Source organism: Periophthalmus magnuspinnatus, chromosome 19 (genome assembly GCF_009829125.3).
Source record: "Periophthalmus magnuspinnatus isolate fPerMag1 chromosome 19, fPerMag1.2.pri, whole genome shotgun sequence".
NCBI lineage: Eukaryota > Metazoa > Chordata > Actinopteri > Gobiiformes > Gobiidae > Periophthalmus > Periophthalmus magnuspinnatus.
Window position 1 is genome coordinate 17,262,270 of NC_047144.1, and position 15,515 is coordinate 17,277,784.

The 15,515-nt window shown below is 41.7% G+C and overlaps 1 protein-coding gene across 1 annotated transcript in view; it reads right to left on the reverse strand.

The window, feature by feature from the left end:
- dock1 (dedicator of cytokinesis 1) overlaps positions 1–15,515 on the reverse strand; it is a 361,518-nt gene that overhangs the window by 218,553 nt on the left and 127,450 nt on the right. The gene's annotated exons all lie outside the window — the stretch shown is intronic.

The window sequence follows — 15,515 nt, forward strand, 5'->3', positions numbered from 1 at the left end:
CTGGCCTTTCATATTTTTAATGAACTCCACAGCAGACTTCCTTCACTCTTTTTTTCCACTCTTTACATAGAGCAGAGGGTGGCAATCTCTCTATGCAAACAACCGACTTCTGCCGTGAAAGAGCCCGAGGTGAGGTTAAAAATACTGTTTATATCGGGCTTTGATGGAGCAAGACGCAACCAGAATACAACAACAAAACGTCTGTCACGAATCCTGCTTCTGGTCCTGGGGTTACACGACGTCACTGCATTCTCTAGACCGATAATATTTAATGAGGGCAGCTAATATTAATGTATTTAAAATGCACATTTACGTTGTAATATGGTGCGTTTTTGAGTCAAATCACTAATAGAAATGATCAAGTTCAACAATTGTGCGTTTACGTTTGGGTATTTCATTGCGAAGTACAACGTAAACAAAAGCGAAAATTGGTTCTTGCCCCAAAACTATAAACTGTATATCTAAATGGACATAGCTAACCTGCTAACCTGCTAGCCGCTGCGTTCGAAACAGGAAGTGATCATGTGGGTGCTTCCAGCTTCAATGAACTTAGCTTCAATTCACTTTCGATTGAAAAATTGTGGCCCCTCTTTCTGTAACTGCTGCTGTCAGACTCGTCATTTTAGTCTTAAAATGTTCGTATTAGCCCGCTCTACATGATCCTGGGGTTTTTATTTTTCACTATTATGTCTAAAAATCAAGATATGAACATGACTAACAGACCAATCAGGCGCCTTCTTTTCCCGAAGTCGCAATAGGTGGTGGTGATAGCAATAGGTTGTGTTTGTGTGACATCAAAACATTCTCGAATCGCTATAATTTAACATTTAACACAATGTTTAACACAATTTCAACAACCAAAAGGCTGACTGAAAAACTAATGCTAATGCTAGCTAGCTTGCGGTATGCTGTAATTTGAAAGGGACTGATCAGATTGTGCTAAACAAAGCTCAGATTAAAGTCGTAACGGCGGTTCAGACCCAACAGTGCCTCGAGTTAGCGTTAGAGATGAGCTTTGGAGAGGCTTTGTAACTGTGTATTTCAACTTCAGCAGCTCCTCGTGTTTTTAAATTAAATAAAACAGCTAGCGTATCAGTATTTAACGTTAAAAACAACAGGGCGGGATAATGGGCTTAATGTAATATGAAGAAACACTGCTGCGCAAATGAGGTTTTTATTACATTTACTTTTTAAAATCAAAATTCACTTTGTAGTTTTGAAAATTAACATTTCAGATGAGACAGAAACAATTATTCAAAAGTTTTAAACAAAAGAAAACCCCACAGACCCCGGGATGGTCCATTATAAGAGTCTCAGAGCAGAGGATTAAGTTACAATGAGATCTTTTGTGCAAATCTGATCAGTATGAAGAGAGTGATTAGATTTACTTACAGGAACTACTACTACATACACCTACTACTACTACATACATCTACTACTACTACAAACAACTACTACAACTACATACACCTACTACTACTACAACAACTACTACATAGACCTACTACTATTACTACAACAACTACTACATACACCTACTACTAATACTGCCACAACTACTACATACACCTACTACTACTACAACTACTACTACTACAAACAACTACTACAACTACATACACCTACTACTACTACAACAACTACTACATAGACCTACTACTATTACTACAACAACTACTACATACACCTACTACTAATACTGCCACAACTACTACATACACCTACTACTACTACAACTACTACTACTACAACAACAACTACTACTACTACAAACAACTACTACAACTACATGCACCTACTACTACTACTACAACAACTACTACATACACCTACAACTACTACTACATACTACTACTACATACACCTACTACTACTACATACACCTACTACTACTACAACAACTACTACATAGACCTACTACTACTACTACTACAACAACAACTACTACATACACCTACTACTAATACTGCCACAACTACTACATACACCTACTACTACTACAACTACTACTACTACAACAACAACTACTACTACTACAAACAACTACTACAACTACATGCACCTACTACTACTACTACAACAACTACTACATACACCTACAACTACTACTACATACTACTACTACATACACCTACTACTACTACATACACCTACTACTACTACAACAACTACTACATAGACCTACTACTAATACTGCCACAACTACTACATACACCTACTACTACTACTACAACTACTACTACTACTACAACAACTACTACACACACCGACCACTACGACTACAACAACTACTACTACCACTACCTGCTGCTACTACTTCTACTACCAACTAATACTACACCAACTTACTACTACTACCACTACCTGCTGCTACTACAACAACTTACTACTACTACTACTACTACTACTACTACTACTACTACTACTACTACTACTACTACTACTACTACTACTACTACTACTACTACTACTACTACTACTACTACTACTACTACTACTACTACTACTACATCATCACTGGCACCAACCCGTCTTGAGATAAGCCTAGTACAAATGCCTCTTCTCTTAAATATATTCAAACCCTGCCCCGGTCCTGTCCTGCCTCGGTCCTGCCCCGGTCCTGTCTTGGTCCTGTCCCGGTCCACGTCCTTAAGCACCACCTTAACCCAACTAATGACCTAATTTCAGCCAATCACAGCAGCCCGTCCCTCCGGAGCATACTACCTAGCGCGTCCTCCTTGTACAGCCGTGGTATCATTTACAGCTGAAGTATTTGTTTTCTTTTAAACATTTGAAGGTGACACCGGCTCGAGCGTGCGCGGCCGGAGCGTGCGCGTGGCTTGGGCTGCACACACGGAAACGCTCAGTCACACTTCCGTGTCTCTGATTCCTCACAAAAGTGGGATTCTGTCTCTCTGATGAATGCACATTTGGGGTATTGCGATGCAGTACCATCTCTCACTACGCAGCTACTCTCCCCAAGAGCTCTGCAGTGGAGAGAGACAGGAAAAATGTGACATCGGGAGAAAGAGAGATGAAAAGTGGACGATAAAAAGCCCAGATAAACTTCCTGTGTGTAGGATTAAAGCTAACAAACAGAGGGGTACTTGTATATTGATGTATTCAGTCAGTACGTGCCTATGAGCCTATAGCACTCCGCCTTATACTGTCAATCAATATCACAGTCTTACTTTCTCTGCAGCTCTCCTCACTGCAGAGTCCAAACACTGCAGTCCAAATGACCACTACAAAAAAAGACGTTCGGAGGTATAAACGGGTAGATTCAACACCTTTCCACCTTCAAGCCTCAAAGAGCTTTGTAACAACAAACTACTCACTGATTCATGAGTGTACACAGACTTAAACATGTCTGTATACTTTGAGTCGTGTTCACACATGCAGCCTGACCCGGGAATTTACCTGCGATTTGCCAGGAAAAGGTCATGTGTGAACAAAGCCAGAACTGACAACCCTGTATTCTAGATCTGGGAATGTGCAGAGGATGTTTAAGTGTGAGTAAAGATAGAAAATCGGCAGGAAAATAATTGCAGTTGGTTGCCAACGTTACATGATTGGTTTCCTTGGCTATGAATGTGGCTACAAACGTGGCTACGGACTTGGCTATAAAAGTGTCTATGAACTTGACTGTGGACATGGCTATAGATGTGGCTATAAACATGGCTACAAAAACTTGATTACAAACTTGACTATGAACGTAGCTACGGAGTTGGCTACAGACGTGGTTATAAACAACTACTACTACATACACCTACTACTACAACAACAACTACTACATACACCTACTACTACTACATACACCTACTACTACTACTACTACAACAACTACTACATACACCTACTACTACTACATACACCTACTACTACTACAACAACTACTACATACACCTACTACTACTACTACAACAACTACTACATACACCTACTACTACTACAACAACTACTACATACACCTACTACTACTACAACAACTACTACATACACCTACTACTACTACATACACCTACTACTACTACTACTACAACAACTACTACATACACCTACTACTACTACATACACCTACTACTACAACAACTACTACTACATACACCTACTACTACTACTACTACATACACCTACTACTACTACATCTGCTACATACACCTACTACTACTACAACTACTACATACACCTACTACTACTACATCTACTACATACACCTACTACTACTACTACTCCTACAACAACAACTACTACATACACCTACTACTACATACACCTACTCCTACAACAACTACTACATACGCCTACTACTACTACTACTACAACAACTACTACATACACCTACTACTACTACTACTACTACAACAACTACTACATACACCTACTACTACTACTACTACAACAACTACTACATACACCTACTACTACTACTACAACAACTACTACATACACCTACTACTACTACTACTACATACACCTACTACTACTACTACTACATACACCTACTACTACTACTACAACAACTACTACATACACCTACTACTACTACTACTACTACATACACCTACTACTACTACTACTACTAAAAACATGGCTACAAAAACTTAACTACAAATTTGACTACGACGTGGCTACGGACTTGACTATAGACTTGACTATGAAGCTGGTTTCCATGCTCACAATCTTGGGTTCCATGGTTACGTTCCATTGTTAATTAAAACAATAGAGTTGTTAAATGCCAGGTTATGTGTGAAGACCCGGCACTTTACCTTTACCGGACCTTTAGTAGACTCATTTTGTGCAGTTTATATATTTTTAAACTGTTTTTTCCCCAACTGTTTTTAGTTGAAATTAACTAAATCCAATGACATAACCATGTAACAAAATGCTTACACTGCGATAAAGTGCATCGAACGTATTCAGTTGTTCATAAAGCCGCTTTACATAACTTTTCTGAAAGAGGGTGATCTACCTGTTCTTCTGTGAACATGTTTAGCATGGAATATTTCACAGTTTGACACCAGGGAAAGCTACAGGTCAGATCTGTGGAGAAGCAACCTCGCTCACAGTAAGAACGCAAGGTTTTTCAATGGATTCTTGAGCAACAAAAATGAAAAAAATGGACTTGAATAAATGCAAAATCCATGAGTTTGTTTAATACCCCACTGTGGAACATTTCAGACAAAGCCGTAGCATCTATCGGTATTTAAAATGACCTGATGCAATTAGGTTTTAATAGTGTAATTTTGTTATCTCCAAAGAACTGATAGCATTAAAGCTAACTGCAAAAGAGCCAGCCAAAATTTAGAACGAACGTCACGGTTATTCTTACTTTGGTTGTGGAAATATACAAGGACATCACATTAGGAGTCAGGCTTTTAAAAACTTTAAATAATTCTCATAAATTTGTTGTGACCTCGGGTTTAAAGCTCGTCCAGGTGACATAACAAAGCCTCTGGACGGAGTTATTTTCACACCTGACATTTCAATGGGACCCGAAGTCTGAGACCGCGACCGAAGACGACAGGCGTGAACGCAGCCTTCATGATTAGCATTACAACGGCGCCGCTACCTACGCTAACGCTACTTATGACATTTTAGAGAAGTCAGACCGAGGTTAGAATAAACACACACGTAAACAATGATTATATGTAAATATCAAGGGGTCGAAGGTCACAGACTAATAACTAATAAAGAGGCAGAATCGCACCATGTTTCCGTTGGAGTTGGTAAAGACGGTGACTCAGTTGGCAAGTCAAATCATGTTATCGACATAAAATTGGTCAAATTGGTAGATCCGCTGACACACAGGTTGGCGGTGCGATCCCAGCTTCCACAGATGAATGCTGTCACTGTGTTGTTGGGCAAGACACTTCACGCCCTGTGTTTGTACGACTGTTTTCGCGGTTTGAAGGTGGAAAAGTGCTATAAAAAAGTGACCAATAAGGGACCAATGTGTATAGATACTTGTCCACTAGTCCACTGATGGTTGGATCCCAGATGAAGGATGGGTTAATATTGTGTCATTGAGCAAGACACTTCGGAAGAGTTGTATACATTCCTAAAACCTTGTGATTCAAAAAGTACGTAAGTTAAAGAAGCGATACCAAATGTACAAATCATGGAAAAAGGAAGTAGATGTGTTTAAATTGTTCCAAACTGTTCATAGCTCTTACAACTATTTCGTTTTTTCAGGGGTCAAAGGAAAACTGAGGTGGACCAATCAGAGCGCTGCATTTGGTGCGTACGTCTGAGAAAATCGATGCTTTGTTATTAGCTGCAAAGAGAGCGCAGCCATCTCATTATGTCACCAAGTTCTGACTTTACAGCGCACTCAAAAAAAACAAAACCCACAAGTCGGGAGCTTTTAAAACGAAAGTGCCACGAGCTGCATACAGACAAGCTGGTTTTAGCTGTAGCTTGGCAACTCAACGCTCATTCAGCTTTGTCACGGGGAAAGCTGCTTTAGTATCAAAACAAAACAAGAGATATTTAAGGAATATTTAGGTAAAATGCAAGTTTGAATGTGTTTCGCCAGATTTACACCGACTGCAAGTGTGGAGCCGTTTGGGACTCGGATCCCACAGACTTAGAAAAAGTAATTAAAACCAAAGCGGCCTGTAACACTGACTTCTGAGCGAGAGTGCGGGTCTAAAGAAAGAGTCGGGAAAAGACTGTATAAAGAAGTGGACTAAGGGAGTTTGACGTCACCCACAATGTTCGGCTCCAGTCAAATGAAGCTAATCAAAGCTAGCCAAGAGTCAATTTTGAGTATCATAGCAACCAAAGAGCCAATCTGGAGCAAGGCTGTTGAAGGTAACGCCCCTTCTCGCCCACACCACTGGTTTAACAGGGAGCAGGGCAACGCTGTCAATCAAACCTGTTGCTAACGCTAGTGGGAGCGACATCTGTGAAAGAAGGCGCCTGATTTGTCTGTTATTCATGTTCATATCTTGATTTACAGACACAATAGTGAAATAAAAAGCCCGGGATCATGTAGAGCGGGTTAATACAAACATTTTAAGACCAAAATGACGAGTCTGGCAGCAGCGTTTTTCAATAGAAAGTGAACTGGAGCCAGAGTCGATGGACCGGAAGCGCGCCCACGATCACTTCCTATTTGGAATGCAGCGGCTAGCAGGCTAGCTATGTCCATTTATATATACAGTCTATGTTGGTATCGCGTGAGCCCTTGTGATACGCCGTTGCTTGGATCAAACGCACCCCGCGGTTGTCAAAGTAGCGACCTGCGAGTACAGCACTGGAGCAGGATGGCAGCTACGATTACATAGATTAGACACAAGTTTACGCGCATGTACCCCCAATTCAATTATTTGGACCTGCTTTTGGTACAACAAGACAGAACGCATTTTGTGTGGAGAAGGGCAAAGACAAATAAAAGTGAAATATTCCAGCACGTAAAGCTCATCTTTTCAGAGCAGACGCCAAAACGCTCCTGGAACAATGTGATGTAAATGGATTCTGTGGTGAGTCCACAGCTGAATACAAAGCTCCTCACTGCTGTGTCCACAAGAAAAAGCTATGTGTGTCCTAAGCCCCATAACAGCCAGATCTGTGCAATGACAACACAAAAGTCACCCCCCGAGCCAGGGCTGTGATTCGACTCATCTGTATGCAGGGTCCAGGGGAAAGGGGGAGAAGAGGGGAGGTGGAGATGAGGGGAGAAGGGTGGAGGGGGTGAAAGAGAGAGAGAGGAGAGGGCAGTTTATGTGTCTGTAGTCAGTGTCCAGAGGAAGGTAGGAGAAAGGGGGTTATGGAGGGGGAGAGGGATGGGGGGTGGAAGGGTTAGGTGGAGAAGAGGGGAGGTAGAGAAGTGGAGAGGGGTGTAGGGGGAGAGAAAGAGAGAGAGAAAAGGGGAGAAGAGGGGAATTAATGCTTCTATAATCGGGGTCCAGGGGAAGGTAGGAGAAAGGGGGGAGGTAATGGAGGGGGAGAGAGGGAGGGAGGGGAGAGGGATGAAGGGTGGAAGGGGCTAGGCGGAGAAGAGGGGAGGTGTAGGAGGGATGGGGAAGGGATAGAGAGAGAGAGAGAGAGAGAGGAGTTAATGCTTCTATAGTCAGTGTCCAGGGGGAAGGTAAGAAAGGGGGATGAGGGGTTTTGTGGAGGGGGATGGAGGGGTGAGGGATGGTGAGGGAAAGGATATGGGGGAAAGAGGGGAGATGGAGGGGGTGGAGGGATAGGGAGAGAGAGCAAGAGAGCGTGAAAGAGAGATGAGAGCGGAGTTAATGTTTCTATATTCAGTGTCCAGGGAAAGGTAGGACAGAGGAAGTGGGATGGATGGAGAAGGAGAGAGGGGGAGATGAAGAGAAGAGAGGGAGGGAGGGTAGTGGAGAGGGAGATTAATGCCAATCAGTGCCTAATGCAAGGGGGAGAGGGGAAAAAAGACAGGGAGAGAGGGAAGAAAAGAGGAAGAGCGAGGAGAGGGAAGTTAATACTTCTGTGTTCAGTGTCCAGGGTAAAGTAGGAGAGAGGAGAGGGGGATGGAAAGAGGAGAGAGAGGAGAGGGAGGTTAATGCTCTTCAGTGTCCCATGCAAGGTAGAAAAGAGAGGGAGTGGACAGCGAGAGGAGTGGGATGGAAAGAGCAGAGAGGGGAGAGGGAGGTTAATGCTTCTGTATTCAGTGCCCAGTGTAGGATAGGAAAGAGAGAGAGAGGGAGGGAATGGAAGGGGAAAGAGATAGATATAACAGAGAGAAAAGAGGGACGTGAGAGAGAAGGATAGACTGAGGGAGGGGGTTAGGTGAATAGAAAGTCAGTGTCCAGTGATAGGGAGAGAAATAGAAAAAGGGCGAGGGGGAGGGAGAGAGAGAGAGAGAGAAGGAGAAAGAGAGAAGGAGAGAGATGGAGAGAGGAAGAAAGAAAGATGAGAGAGGAAGAAAGAGAGAAGGAGAGAGAGAAAGAGAGAAGGAGAGAGGGAGAGAGAGGAGAGAGGGAGAAAGAGAGAAGGAAAGAGGGTGAAAGAGAAACAGCGAGAGACAGAGAGAGGGAAAAAGAAAGGAGAGGAGAGGGAGAGAATAAGAGATGGGTTAAGACAAGGAGAGGGGGAGGAAGAGAAAAATAAAAGTTAAAATGCATCACTGTGTCATCAAAACTGAACTGTAAAATTGGTAAAAAAAAAAAAAAAAAAAAATTAAATCAATATATTATCTACATAATATTCATTAAATAAACCAGATGCCCTTCCTAACACATCAAGCCTTATTATAAGCAGGTATATTTCCTATTATAACATACAGCTAAGCAAACTGCATCAGGTATAAGGAAGTAGTTCAACTGTAGATATAAATGGACAAAGCTAACCTGCTAGCCTCTGCGTTTCAAATAGGAAGTGAGCATAGGTGTGCTTCAAGCTCCAATTCACTTTCTATTGAAAAACTGTGGCTCCTCTCTCTGTAACTGCTGCTGTCAGACTCGTCATTTTGGTCTTACAATGTTCGTATTAACCCACTCTACATGATCCTGGTGTTTTTATTTCACTGTTGTGTCTGTAAATCAAGATATGAACATTAATAACAGACAATCAGGCGCCTTCTTTCCCTGAGAGTTAGCAACAGGTTTGATTGACAGTGTTGCTAAGCTCCAGCTCCCTGCTAAGCTAGTGGGCCATTACCTTCAACAGCCTCGCTCTGGATTGGCTCTTTGGTTGCTATGATACTCGCAGTCGGAATTCCAAATATATAACTCGGCTCCAAATTCGCTGCTATAACTGCTCTAGCCTCAATGAGCTTTGTTTAACTGGAGCTGAACGCTGTGGGTGACGTCACACTCACTTAATCCACTTCTTTACATAGTCAGTGGGTTCAGCGTCTTTAGCTCATGTGTTGTGTTTTTTTTTAGCTGCTGCTTTTCTTCCTGAGGTCGACATCTGGACCTGGCTGTAAACGCTCATCCTCAGAGCAGACTTCCTTCAGATCAGAGCCGCGGGGCTCCTGCAGCTCCACCTCAGACTCTGGTGTGAGCAACTCAGACTAAATGTTAAACAGAGACTCGCAAATGCCACCGCAGTCAAGTACAGTACAGACGGGTCACCTCATGAGCCACTAGAGCCCGAGGGAAGGAGGGAGGAGAGAGGAGAGAGGAGGGAGTGTGGAAGAGAGGAGGGAGAGAGGAGCGGAGAGAGGAGCGGAGAGAGAAGGGGAGAAAGGGAGGAAGGCAGGAAGAGAGGAGGGAGGGAGAGGAGAGGGAGAGAGGAAGAGAGACTCTTAGGGTCAAAGGTCACATTACATCGCGGAGTTCTTGTTTTTCCCTGAGCTGTATATTAGATAAGGTCACATGGAGGTCACATGGAATAACACCGTTTCATTATCCAGAGCGTTGTGCAGGTTCACGAATGAAGTCAGGAGGGAAACGCAGCCTCCGCTTCTTTATGGCGCGGCTCAAACAGAGGCACTTAAGGTAATACAAAAAAAGTAGATCCCGGGAGGAGTGATATCGGCTCGTCACACTGAGCGCTCCGGTCCCTTATGTGAATGACCTGATCAAAGCTGCAGCCAGAGCGAGGCACAGAAGAAGAAGAAGAAGAAGAAGAAGAAGAAGAAGAAGAAGAAGCATTTTGCGTCAAAGACAATCCAATAATACTCTGGTTCTCTGAGTGATGCTTAGGTGAAAGTAGAAAAAGTCAAATCGACTTTCTACATGTTCAAACTGTGGTAGAATATTGGCTAAAACGTTTGAACTTCAGCCGCTAGCTTAATATCAACTTACGTAACACTGATGTTCGCTTTTGAGCAGGGGCGTCGACAAGAGGGGAGGGGCAAAGAGGTCTGTTGTCCCAGGCCCGAGGGTCTTGAAAGGTCTACACAAACCCTGCATATTTAGGCTGAGTTCTTCTCTCAAACAGGAAACACTCTGTTCCACCTTGTGATGTCATCATGTGGTAATACAGGAAGTGCTCCACTGTGTTTTTAAACTCCACACACCTTCACTAGAATCATTTGGATCATTTCAGCCCTGGAATGACATGACATCACAAGGTGGAACAGAGCATTTTCAGCTTTGGAGATGAAACAAAACACAACTACAGGTATGTTTTTGAGGAGGTAACAGCATGATAACATGACTTTAAGCTCAAAAGAGTCCATTTTGTGTAATATAGAACCTTTAAGGGCCAAATCTGGACCATCTTCTTCTGTTAATTTATATCTGAGTGGGGCCCAGCTGAGTTTTCTCGACCCAGGACTCCAAATTTCTGTTGACGGGCCTGTTTTTGAGTGATTGAATATTTAATTTCAAATAGGAGACAAACAGAAATCTCATATCAAAAATGACCTTTTGTACTTCAGAAGACAAAATATATAAAACATAATTTTCACACAAAAAAAAGAACTAAGACTTGTTCAAAAGAGTGATGATTGTTTCCTCTCACTCCCATTCAGCTGCTCTGGACTAACGTGGATTCAAAAACATTATAACAACAATACCACGGTTTTACTTTTTAATGAATCTTGTCAGAAATATGACCTCTGCTGTTTCACTTCATTAATGTTCAAATAATAATTAGTCCATTTTGCTCTCTAAGTTATATAAGACATGAATAGCAGACTTTAGAAAAATACTTATCGTGGCCATCTCAGAAGCAAATCAGGGCCGGGTCTGGTTAGTAACTTGAATGGGAGACCGCTGGGAATACCAGGAGCCACAGGGGGGCGCTAGAGGCAAAAACTGTCATTGTGTCCTTAGGCAAGACACTTCACTCACATTGCCTAGTATGAATGTGATGTGTGTTTGAGTGTTGGTGATGGTCAAAGTGGCCGATGGCGCAGATTAGCAGCCTCGCTTCTGTTAGTCTGTCCCAGGGCAGCTGTGGCTACAATAGAAGGCATCTTAAAAAATGCTATATAAATTTGATGCATTATTATTATTATTATTATTATTATTATTATTATTATTAGAACCTTTCCTGAACATCTTTAGAATGATCTTGAGCTGTGTTAGAATAAGTATAACGCACATAGACTAGTATACGCCAATAGACCACTATGGACCTGGACTAAACCTGGACTAAACCTGGACTAAACCTGGACTAAACCTGGACTAAACCTGGACTAAACCTGGACTAAGCCAGGACTAAGCCAGGACTAAACCTAGACTAAACCAGGACTAAACCTAGACTAAACCAGGACTAAACCTGGACAAAACCTAGACTAAACCAGGACTAAACCTGGACAAAACCAGGACTAAACCTGGACTAAACCAGGACTAAACCTGGACTAGGCCAGGACTAGGCCAGGACTAAACCAGGACTAAACAAGGGCCAAACCAGGACTAAACCAAGACTAAACCAGGACTAAACCAAGACTAAATCAGGACTAAACCAGGGCTAAACCAGGGCTAAACCAGGGCTAAACTAGGGCTAAACCAGGACTAAACCAAGTCTAAACCAGGACTAAACCAAGACTAAAGCAGGACTAAACCAGGACTAAACAAGGGCCAAACCAGGACTAAACCAAGACTAAAGCAGGACTAAACCAGGACTAAACAAGGGCCAAACCAGGACTAAACCAAGTCTAAACCAGGACTAAACTAAGACTAAAGCAGGACTAAAGCAGGACTAAAGCAGGACTAAAGCAGGACTAAAGCAGGACCAATCCAAGTCTTTAGAATGATCTTGACCTAAGACACACAGACTAACATACACCCATGGATCACACAGATATAAGACACATGGGAACAGAACACAAAGTATGAACATTTAATGGAACATCACAGTATATTGTCTAAAGAAAGTTTTTATTATCATTGTGGTGTCGAGTTTGAAATGTTAGCATCGTGACAACACTAGCACAGATACATATGTAGATGATGTGTTGCTAGGTGACTCACAAGCCCATCTCTAACCATAGCAGATTGAAAAAGCACTCTGTGTTTGGCTCGGAGGAAAAAATTCATTAGAAGAAGAAACGCAGCCCAAAGTAGTGATCTGTAACACAATCCAGGACTCCCCAAGTACAGCTAATCGCTTTGCTCACGACTGTAATCAAAACAAGTGCCATCGATGGAAAGACGAATACACAAGAAGAAGAAGAAAAGATTAAAACACTAAAACACTAAAATAGTACACATAGCAGAGGATAAACGAGCAGAGGAAGGGAATGCACACACAACGCTGACACACTTAGAATGGGCACTTGGGATGGTTTAGTCCTGGTCTAGTCCTGGTCTAGTCCTGGTCTAGTCCTGGTCTAGTCCTGGTCTAGTCCTGGTCTAGTCCTGGTCTAGTCCTGGTCTAGTCCTGGTCTACTCCTGGTTTCTTTTTTGCTTTACTGCTGGTTAAGTCCAGGTTAAGTCCGAGTTAAGTCCTGGAGTAGACTAGGTTTGGTTATTTTACAGTCCTGGTTTAGTCCTGGTCTAGTCTGGTTCAGACCTGATGTAGTCCTGGTCTAGTCCTGGTTTAGTCCAAGTTGAGTCTTGATGTAGACTTTGTTTGATTTTGTTACACTCCTTGTTTAGTTCTGGTCCGATCCTAGTTTAGTCCTGTTGTAGACTTGGTTTTGATTCTGTTCGGTTTTTGGTCTTGGTTTAGTCCTAGTTTAGTCCTGGTTTAGTCCTGGTCTAGTCCTGGTCTAGTCCTGGTCTAGTCCTGGTTTAGTTCTTGCACCACTAACACCCGAGTTCAATTTACACCCACAACATTACGACAGTGATTCCAAAGGACACATTGGATTTGATTGCAGGAGCACAAATAGTATCTGTGCACAAGCTGCAAGGAATCAAAAAATTAAAATGAAATAGTATGAAATAGATTTTTTTTTTTCAGTTAACATCATAACTAGTTGATTTATGAAAAACACACACATTAAGTCAAAAATAACGACTGAATTAAATATCAGCAGAAGCTCTTACATCACCCCCTTTAGAATCTCCACAGACACAAGTTAAACAAAAATGGCCGCCCTCTAATTGGTTTCTTCAAAGAGGGTAGTAAAACTGTACCAAGCGCCCGGAGCCAAATCATCTTCACCACTAAAGCGCACGCATAAAGTCTCCATAAGCTTATTACCACAGCCTCACATCCACAGTCATTAAGCCAAAAGTGCAGCCTGTACCAACCAAACAGTGTCCTCAGCAGAAACATGGCCACTGCCAATACAGCTGGGCAATATATTATACACGAGACAGTATTGAAATTGCTCTTTTGGTAACGTAAGCAAAAAAAACATGGAGAAGAGTCCTGAGAAAACTTTAAGAGCTCTCGAGTCGATTACAAATAAATAATAATAATTTCTAATAATATATATGTATACTTTTTGTCATTTACAGTTGTGTTTGATTAAAGAAAAAAAAAAAAAAAAAAAGGAAAATGAGTTTGCTCCCAGCTCAGATATATTGCAAAAGCAGTTCTTGATGTCAAAATAAGTCTGCGTTTTACTGGTGCATGAACAGAATGTGTGCTGTTAGCATACTAGTTGTTGTTAGCTTTACCGCTGTGGTCTCGGGAAAGTTGTGAAAAGTGCTTATAAACTCATCGCAGTGAATAATGAGGATGCGCGGAATACGTAAGGTAAGTGAGGAATAACGTTGGGCCACTGCAAACTGTTAAAAGTGAACTAATTCTGTTTTTCTAAGGCAGGGGTGTCAAACAGATTTTCACCGAGGGCCACATCAACAAAATGGCTGCTCTCAAAGGGCCAGGCGTAAAATAAATGTAAATACTGTTTCTGTATTTATTACTTATTCAAGTTACAAATATTGCATATGCATTTGCCTAAATGTAAAAATATGGCTGTGTAACTGTGTATCTCTTGATAAATTGAGATTTTAAGACCATCATACTTTTTAATTTACCCTGTCGAGGCCCACATAAAATGATGCAGAGGGCCACATTTGGCTCGTGGGCCTTGAGTTTGACACGTGTTCTAAGGTGTAAAAAAATCAGGTACAGCAGCTTTAAATTTCTTCACATGTTAAAGACTCAAAGTATAAACAGAAGATGAGGCTATTGTTTTAAAAGGAGGTACAGTGGCTTAATGTTGAGTGTTTTTCTTTATTGGAAAGCACTTATAAACTCATCATGGTGAATAAAGAGGATGTTCTGAATGCATAAGGTAAGTGAGGAATAACTTCATGTTTTTCAGACAGTAAAAAACATGTTTTTCAGACAGTAAAAAACAAGTACGGTGGCTTTAAAACCGGAAAAAAGTTAAATTTGTTTTGGTGTTACATATTACCCACCTCTAATTACAATATTGTAAAGTGTTTCTATGGCAATCATAAAAATGGCACACAGTATGTAGAGTGCAAAATGTCTGACAAGTAAACGAATTTTCTTCCCTAATAGATCTAATGATGCTAAAGGCAATGCAACAGAACTCAACTATTTCATTATAACACACTTTCATATGGCGTTAGCGAGCGCAACAACAAGCTAATGCGACGATATGAACAAAACAAGTACTGCTGTGCACCGAAAGTAGCAAAACAACAGCTATGGAGCGAAATAGAATGAAATAAATCTAAAATAAATCGAGAAAAAGCCAAACACTGCTGGAAAATAGA